The following is a 9,776-nucleotide window of genomic DNA, read 5'->3' on the forward strand; positions in this document are numbered from 1 at the left end:
ATCTCCTCCCTCCGAAAATGGGAAGAGAACCAAGTGTATCGAACTCTCCCGGAAGCTCTATCGACAGGCGGGCGGGCCCCCAGCAAATGTATCCAAGCGGCCTCCCATTCGCCCATGTCCTCGTCGTAAGGAATGGGCCAACCTCCTATGTCCAGGCCGATCAATACAGCAAAATCCAGCGGGGTCATAGTCAAATCCCCAGTGGCGGAAAAATGAAAGGAGTTGGTGGTGTCCCACCATCTCTCCACCAAAGCTGCCATTAGTGTCCTCCTGGCAGGACAACGCGATAACCCAACGCAGAAGGCCCCGAACCCCGCCAGATCTACTAAATCCCGGACAGCCTCCGGGAGCTCAACATACCAATCTCTCGCAGCGGTGGAGCCATATCCCCGTACACCGCGAGAACCAACCTGCATTCACGGTGAATACATGTGTCAGTATAAAAATGAATGAGCTATGTTCCAATGAAATGAATGAGCTGTGTGCCAATGAAATGAATGAGCTGTGTGCCAATGGAATGAATGAGCTGTGTGCCAATGAAATGAATGAGCTGTGTGCCAATGAAATGAATAAGCTGTGTGCAAGTAAATGGGCTGCGTGTTCAGAAAATCAGAGTTTAGGGCTGCGTGTTCTACTCTCAATCAGTGTGGGCTGTGTGTTCACCTTCAACTTGGGCTGCGTGTTCAGAAAATCAGAGTTTAGGGCGGCGTGTTCTACTCTCAATCACTGTGGGCTGTGTGTTCACCATCAATTTGGGCTGCGTGTTCAGAAAATTAGAGTTTGGGCTGCGTGTTCTACTCTCAATCAGTGTGGGCTGTGTGTTCACCATCAATTTGGACTGCGTGTTCAGAAAATCAGAGTTTAGGGCTGCGTGTTCTACTCTCAATCAGTGTGGGCTGTGTGTTCACCATCAACTTGGACTGCGTGTTCAGAAAATCAGAGTTTGGGCTGCGTGCTCTACTCTTAGTCAGTGTGTGCTGTGTGTTCACCTTCAAATTCGGGCTGTGTGTTCGACAAATCAGTGTGGGCTGTGTGTTCACCATCAATTTGGACTGTGTGTTCAGAAAATCAGAGTTTAGGGCTGCGTGTTCTACTCTCAATCAGTGTGGGCTGTGTGTTCACCATCAATTTGGGCTGCGTGTTCAGAAAATCAGAGTTTAGGGCTGCGTGTTCTACTCTCAATCAGTGTGGGCTGTGTGTTCAGAAAATCAGAGTTTAGGGCTGCGTGTTCTACTCTCCTTCACTGTGGGCTGTGTGTTCACCATCAATTTGGACTGTGTGTTCAGAAAATCAGAGTTTAGGGCTACGTGTTCTACTCTCAATCACTGTGGGCTGTGTGTTCACCATCAACTTGGACTGCGTGTTCAAAAAATCAGAGTTTGGGCTGCGTGCTCTACTCTTAGTCAGTGTGTGCTGTGTGTTCACCTTCAAATTCGGGCTGTGTGTTCGACAAATCAGTGTGGGCTGTGTGTTCACCATCAATTTGGACTGTGTGTTCAGAAAATCAGAGTTTGGGCTGTGTGTTCTGCTCTCAATCAGTGTGGGCTGTGTGTTCACCATCAACTTGGACTGCGTGTTCAGAAAATCAGAGTTTGGGCTGCGTGCTCTACTCTTAGTCAGTGTGTGCTGTGTGCTCACCTTCAAATTCGGGCTGTGTGTTCGACAAATCAGTGTTTTGAACCGTGTGTTCACTTCTTAACTAATGTGTGCTGTGCGTTCGCAATCAATTAATGAGCCGAGTGTTCAGAAATTCAAATGTTTAAGCCACATGTTCAGGATGCAAACAAAGTACTATGTCATAGGCTAAACTGTGTGTTCAAGCATGGCAAAGGCATGAAATGCACGAAAAATACAGAAAATGGAGTAAATACCTCTCGTGCCTCATAGGAGAGGTGATGCTCTGGCTCTCGCAGAAGTAGATCTCCAGGTGTTCGATCATCGAAATCGGTAAAGTGATGAAAAATGGCCCGGGGAAGAACATGTACCGGCGGAGCATACCTCCCGGGAATAAAGGGTCGAACCCTCGGAGGCAAAGTCATGACATCAAAATCGTCCCCGGCACCCGGAGCGCCTCCACCATGAGGAAAATTACCCGCCATTTCGGAAAAACTGCAAAAGGAGCAAAAATGAGCCAAAATTGAAAAAAGTCAACAAAAGTCAACTCTCGGGAAATGAAAAAGTCAACAAAAGTCAACTCCCGAGAAAATCTTCCAAATATTGAGACAAACTCACCTCAAGTGGCGAAAATGAGAAAAGAAGCCCCGAAACCAAAATTTAATCGGTTCAAAGTGCTTGAAACTGAATGTTTTCGCGAAAACAACTTGCGTGGGGCCTTGAAAAACGCGTACGGAGCTCAGATCTGAGGGAGAAAATGGTGTGGGAAGCAAGAGGAGAAGATTTCGTGGCTGAGGTTATGAGCTCAAAGTGTTTGGGTGAGAGAATATATAGAAAAGGAGGTGAAAAGACAAAATTACCCACGAATTTGGGCAGGTGGCCGGCCGGCCACCTTTTCTGGCTGGCCGGCCATTCTCTTTTTGAAAACTAGCCGGCCACCTCCCCCTTTCCATAAAATTGGCCGGCCATGTCCCCCACATGCTCACCTAGCTCACAGCAAATTTTGAGGAAGATTGGAGTTCCCGGGACCTGAAAAAGTTTAAGGAAAGTGCCCTTTCTGTCGCAAAATTGCTCCGCCGGAACTTCAGCTTCAGGTTCTGACATGTGTCTCGTCATTATTCATCGAAATCAAAGTGTATCCTTTTTTAATGTGTTGTAGCCTTTCCAGGAAGTGGATCGGAGGCCGTGATCGAGCCGCCTTCACCGAAACACGCGTTTCCTTGCTCGTCATTTCATAACAAACGGGCACCTTGATTTATGCTCGTTTTGCACTTTCATGCACACAATTTGCATTCTCATGAGTATACTTGCATTGTTATGCACATTTCTTGATATTGCCATACCTCTGTGCTCGAGCATGCGTTGTCACGCACGTTCCTTTCTCGCATCGCGATGCATTCACTCGTCGGCACTGCGTGTGTCAAACTTTCGAAATCACATTGAATATATGTTGGTAGCATATTGTGCTTGTTGAATTTCTCTCTTTTGCAGGCACGATGTCATGACCCGAACCCGTCCCTATGGGTTAAGGACATAACCGGCCAGCAATCTTGAGATTACCCACGGCCTCAGACCAAAACAGACATGACTTGTCAGAGTAAAGGGGCCAAACGGAAGCAATAAATAAAAACTTTGTCCATAGAGCCGTGCTTATATGCACATTAACAGACCATGTTCAGTTACGTTAATAACCCACATCAAAAGTACAGTTCCACAAATTCATTACAGACAGGATCATCCAAAACGAGTCAACCTATGATAGACTATTTACAGATATACATAAAGCCCTTGCCGGCAAGACAAAATATAATTACATAGCAAAAAGGCAAGGGTAGGTCTCAAGAGTGAGACCCAAGGCTGACTTCCGCAAAACTCGGATGTTTTCCTAGCAGACTTCACTGGGGCTGGGTTTGGACTTCCCTTGGCTCACCTACAAACACATGAATGAGCGTGAGCGATAGCCCAGTGAATAATATCAAATATGACAGTTGCATAACAATGTAGAACAACATGTTCCAAACGGCCTTTGGCCCAATTCACATTTCTACTTAACATGTATATTATATATATACTTATACAAAATTTAGATCAAGTGACTGTAGTTCCAACGTGCTGGCCTTTGGCCCATTCGGGTTTCTGTTCTTGTCAAAACGGCCTCCGGCCCATTCATTTATGTCAAACGGCCTTCGGCCCATCCATTTATGTCAAAACGGCTTTTAGCCCATTCATTTACGTCAAAACGGCCTTCGGCCCACTCATTCATGACAGAACGACCTTCGGTCCATTCATATTCATCTAAACGACCTTTGGTCCATTCATATACATCAAAACGACCTTCGGTCCATTCATTCTTATCAAAACGACCTTCGATCCATTCATATTCATCTAAACGACCTTTGGTCCATTCATATACATCCAAACGACCTTCGGTCCATTCATTCTTATCAAACGACCTTCGGTCCATTCATTCTTATCAAAACGACCTTTGGTCCATTCATTCTTATCAAACGACCTTCGGTCCATTCATTCTTATCAAAACGACCTTCGGTCCATTCATTCTTATCAAAACGACCTTTGGTCCATTCATTGATCCCTGTCAAACTTTTGTCCACAATCCCAATTAACAACCCATAAAGTTTATAAGGGAATAACAATTGGACATTGACAAGCTTTCAAATATTGATATTACTTACAGTGATCGGCTTGTGGATTCGCCCTGGAGCTTGACCCTACACATTCCATGCACACAAAAGGGTCATTAACCATTCAATCCGTCCCTTACTTCACATATTCCTCTTTAGGCTTTATTCTTATCTCATTAACTCATTTATAATGTTTAACACACGCCGAAGAGTGATTACAAGTGAAAGAGAACGGAAAACGAAACACAGAACGCATGAACAAAATTCCAGAAATTAGGGTCCCCGCCCGAGCGTCAATTTACCCGCTCGAGCGGACCCTCAAGGCCTGCAAAAGTACTGGTTGCATGAAAAATACGCTCGAGCGTTAAATAGGGCGCTCGAGCGGAAGGCCTAACAAAATAGCTCCCACGCTCGAGCGTCAACTTCCCCGCTCGAGCGGGAACCATGTCTACAAAAAAAAAAAAAAAAACTGCTGGGAGCTCGATTTCTACGCTCGAGCGTCACTTCACCCGCTCGAGCGGACATCGAAAATCTGGGTTTTCCAGATTGAGTTCTTGAGCTTCATCTTGACATTCAAAGGCTCTAAATGCAGGATTTCGGTCCAAACTTCACATAATCATATACTAACATGGTACAAACATAGAATTACAACATATTGAAGCTCAATTTCATAATTTATCTACATGCATGTCCCAAAATATGTTAAACTCAATCATTAACATAACCAATTCATGCATTCAAACTCATGTCTTCTCAATTTGTACATGCATGTGATGGATTAGCCACATTCTCAACTTAGATAACACCAACGGTGATCAAAACATGAGTTTCCTTTTAACATTTCACATGGGTTATACACATTTGTGCTTAAACATGCAAATTTCAAGGTATTTCTTACATGCATGCACATATTAAGCCTCAATTCAACAAACACAACTCAACTTCATCACAATCTTGTTCTTGATCACCAAGATAGCTTGGACATGCACAAAATTACAATTATAATCCAAGAATTACTCACCTAGGAGCTTGATTCTCACAATCTATGATCAAATCTTGACTTAGGCTTCCAATCTCCAAGTTTCAAGACCAAAGTTGCACAATCCCTCTTTCTCCCTCCCTATAGTCGGCTCTCCCTCTCAAATTGAGTTCAAGAATCAGCCAAAATAAGCTAAGGGAGAGAAATAAGGTGCAGTGCTCAAATATGGCAAGTCCCACTAAGTCAATATAATATTAGTAAATAATTGGACACCAATTTACCAATTTAATCAACTTAATCTGGTCCGAATCAATTTTTCAATTAAATTTCACCGTAGGCTCTAAAAATTATGCCAATCACAATGGCGTAATCAATTTCGGGTTCTGTGGCCGATAAGGCCCTCGATTAAATTTCCAAAGTTGATTAGTCAAACAGATATTCCTACGGTGAACAGATAAAACTTCAAAATCACATATATTCACATAATGGCACATAAAATCATGATAAACACATAATCCTACTCAATTTAAGGACCAATTAGCATATTACAGAACAGGGGTATCACACACGATATTGTATGTACGGCTCATTTGAGGCTGGTGCGACCAGACGAATCGCGCAGGTATCGTATCTTCTCCGTGTGAGACGCGACGAGGATTGAATAATCCTCTGCATTCTTAACTGCATGAAATGTAGTTGTTGCTTTGCATTCTTGCTTAAAACTGTTGCATCTATTTGCGAATACTTGCTTCATTACAGCTTGCTGCATTTGCATGATCATTGAGTTATTTCCGGCTCTGTGCATATCACTTTTCATTTTGCCCCCTTGCCCGCGGGCATGCCTGCGGGCACATCTCTGCTTATCTTGTACGTTTGTCTAAGTCTTCGGCCTTGTCAAAAATGGGTCGTCTCTGGGCTTTGACATTCACTCCCGTCACTTATGACTTCCGAGTTCTGTCAAAGAGGGGCAACTGTAGACACCCCATTTTTGACCGACCTTAAGACTCAGACGTCACCAGTTGAGCACTCGGTGATATCGCATATTGTGCTCGCTCAGAAGTTTCAGAGTCTTGGTTGCGCGCCTTGCCTCCGGACTTCCAGGCTCTTCTTTGCTTTGCCTCGGTTTGCGAACCAGGCTCGATTTTCTCTGTTTCTTTTCCTGAGGGGAGGGAGAGGTCCCGTAGACCATCTCTCAGTGGCCGTAGTCTATGTTTCGTGGTCATAGGCCATTTTGCCCGTTTGGAGTCCGATTTTCGGTTTTTCGGAGCCGATGGTCGTGTGCCTCGGTTCGAGACCGCTTAACCACCTCCGTTTGCTCCGGTTTTTGGCACACACCTTATTTGCTCCCTTTTGAGGGACACTGTGGTCCGAGAGACCAACTTCGTGGTCGAACACCACTCCCGGTGTTTAACAGGCAGTTTTTGGGGCCCCGAACTGCGCGTTTTTAGCCCCCGAACATTCGTTTTGCATCGGTTTTCGTTCATTTTTGGCAGGTACCTCTGTTTTATCACCGGGAAGGTCGTACAAGGGTGGGAGGCCAGCAATTGTTTCAGCAACCAGTTATATTCCTCTGGCGCCCTCCGACGCCCGATTTTCTTCACTTCAAAGCCAATGTTGAACAACCTTGGGCCATTTTCTTGAACTTTTAACCACATATTTGTGTTGTACACACATGGGAGGACACTAAAAGTTGGTGGCCGGCTAGTAATTCCATATGACCCTTTTGAACCCTTCCTAAAAATGGCTTGTTCTCTCTCTTGTTTTACAGTTGACAATTTTGAACCACAGGGTTGTGTTGAGGACACCTGGGAGGACACCTATCTGTGGTGGCCGGCTAGAAATTTCACTTGAACTTTTTGACCCTTGGCCGGCCGGCCATGGGGGGTGGCCGGCCGGCCACCTGCAGCTCCAAAAACTAGCCGGCCTCTCCCCTGAGGGTGAGTACTTTACAGCTGTATATCTGTTTTCCCCAAAAAATATCTGTATCCGGGGGACAGCTTTTGGGGGAAACTTGGTCCCTTTTCCCCCACTTTTTCCCCTCCATCTCTCCTCCTCCTTGGTCCATATAACTGGCCTCCAGCATTGGTCCAAGGGTTGGAAGAAATTTGCCTTCAAGCTTTGTATGCATATCTCCCTCCATCTCTCTCTTTCAAGCTAAAACAACCAAGTTCTACCACCTTTTCTTCATCACCACCTAGCATCACCACCACTACTCCATTTCCAGCAGCTTGGGGAGCTTTCCAGCAGCTAGGAGGCATCACTTCTCAAGCCCAGAAGCAACCAAAGACATGTCTTCAAGGGTGAGTTTCATTTCCCCCTTTTTGGCCCATTTCTTGTATCATTTATAAGTCATACATGCTTGCTGTTTTGAGCTCCGGCCCTAACTGAAAGTGGCCTTCTTTTGAGCTCTTTTTCACTTTTGTTTAAGGGCCTCTCACTATTTGAGGCCCTCTTGATGCACTTGCTTCATTATCCCTCTTGTATGTCATAATCTTGCATAGTATTTTTGGCCTATGTATGATCTGTTTTGGAGCATGATGTAAACTGTAAATAGGGTTATTTCGAGCCCTTCTTTAACATTGAAGAAGGGCTCATCACTGTTTGGGACCTCCATGTGCCACTTGTCATTATACCCCTCTTTGGTCCCCATTTTTGCATGATTTATTAGCCTATTGTGCTTCTATTTTTGGGCGATTTTCAGAACTTAAAACAGCCTTATTTTGGCCTCCTCTTCATGTTTCATTGAGGGTATTTCACTTTTTGAGGCATCCTTTATATACTTTGTGTTATATCTCTATTTTTTGGCCATATTTTGCATAGTATTTTTGACTTGTATGCATACTGTTTTGGATCCGGACATCAACTGTAAAATGCATTTGTTTTGGCCCCTCTTCAATGTTGTTGAAGGGCCTCTTTGTGGTTAAGGCCAGAAACCTTCACTTGCTTCTTTGTCCACCTTTTGGCCCATTTCTTGCATGAGAGTTTAGCCATGCCTGTGCTGGTTTTTGTGGTTTGCCATAAACTGTAAAAGATCATGTTTTGGGCCCCTCTTCAACTTTGTTGAAGGGCCCTAATCTGTTTGGGGCAGCATCTGTGAGTTGCTTCTTTATCTCGCATTTAGGGCCATTTTTGCATGCTAGTTTTGCCCTATTTCTGTTTGCTGTTTGGCCATGCTTTGAACTGTAAAGATGCTTATTTTTGGGCTGCCTTGCTTCTGTCTTTTCATTCCATGTACCAATTATGTATGCATTGCATAGCTATAGGCCATTTCATGCACCAAAATTCATGTTTCGGGACTCGTTCCATGCATTGGGTATCATTTTGCCATGATTCGGGGCTGTTTTGCATCTCATTTTGCCTCTGAAAATTGCATGTTTGCATATCATATTCCATGTCTTTGCCATGTCTCATTAGAGTGGCATTTCGGTGCCTGAGGGTCGGTCCTCGGTTTGCGTGCACGCATTTTGAGCTGTCTTGTTTCATCTGATGGCCTCTTATGTGAGTGTGGCTGAGACTCTCTCATGTTGGTGTAAGCCCATTATTGCATTGCGTATGCCATTTCATCCATAGCATTGTGTATGCTCGGTTGTGTATTACCTCGTGCAGCGTGTATGCCATTCCATAACATTGTGTATGTTAGGATCGTATCTTAGTTGCATTTCATGCATGTCATGCACATTGCATCGTGTTCAGGATAGGTGTTAGCCTGGGCACGGGAAACGAGGCGCATTTCGTACTCCGAGTGACGGAACGTGCCTCAATTCCCCAGTCACCGACACTCCAGATTATCCATGATGGAGTTAGGTTTTAGTTGTGTTTTCATGTGCATTCATCCTATATTAAATTGTGCAATTCGGCTCCTCGGCCATCATGCATCGAGATGCGTGATTGGTGGCACGAGGATCGAGGCATGCATACATTTGTGAAAATACATTGCTATGCCCCTTTCCTGCTCTCTGTTGCAGCAAATCAAGAATCAGCAGTCTTCCGAAGCTTGGCACGCATTTCAAGAACAGGTGCAAACAGAGGCTAATTGGGGCATCCCAGTGGATTTCTGCGCAAGGCAGCCCAAACATACATCATTCATCAGAGTCAAGGCAACCCCTGGCTTGCATGCCAGTTTACAGCTTTCTTAGTTAATTTGTAAATTAATTAGGAATTTGTATATATTTGGACTGTGTTATTTGGACTGTATTATTCATTCATTCGGGACTGTATATTATTCGGACCCTCTGCGCGAGGGCACAACTGTAATAAGTGTGCGTGTGTGTGATGTATGTCTTCCAACCCCACGTCTTTCTCCCTTTTATTTACCAGCTTATGATGGTTAGATTAGGGCATATTTCAATTAGCATACAGTATGATAGCATGTTTGCATTCATTCATCTGTTTTGCATGCACCGGGCTCGGCGCATCATACTAACTGCATTGTACTTTCAATTCCAAATTGAATACATGTTAGTTGTAACATTTCATATGCCATGTTTAGAATAGCCGAGCCTGCTATAGTTGCATTTTGCATGTATTGCATTAGGCATTTC

This window comes from Camellia sinensis, unplaced genomic scaffold, assembly GCF_055761805.1.
Source record: "Camellia sinensis isolate YWXY unplaced genomic scaffold, ASM5576180v1 Unanchor10, whole genome shotgun sequence".
NCBI lineage: Eukaryota > Viridiplantae > Streptophyta > Magnoliopsida > Ericales > Theaceae > Camellia > Camellia sinensis.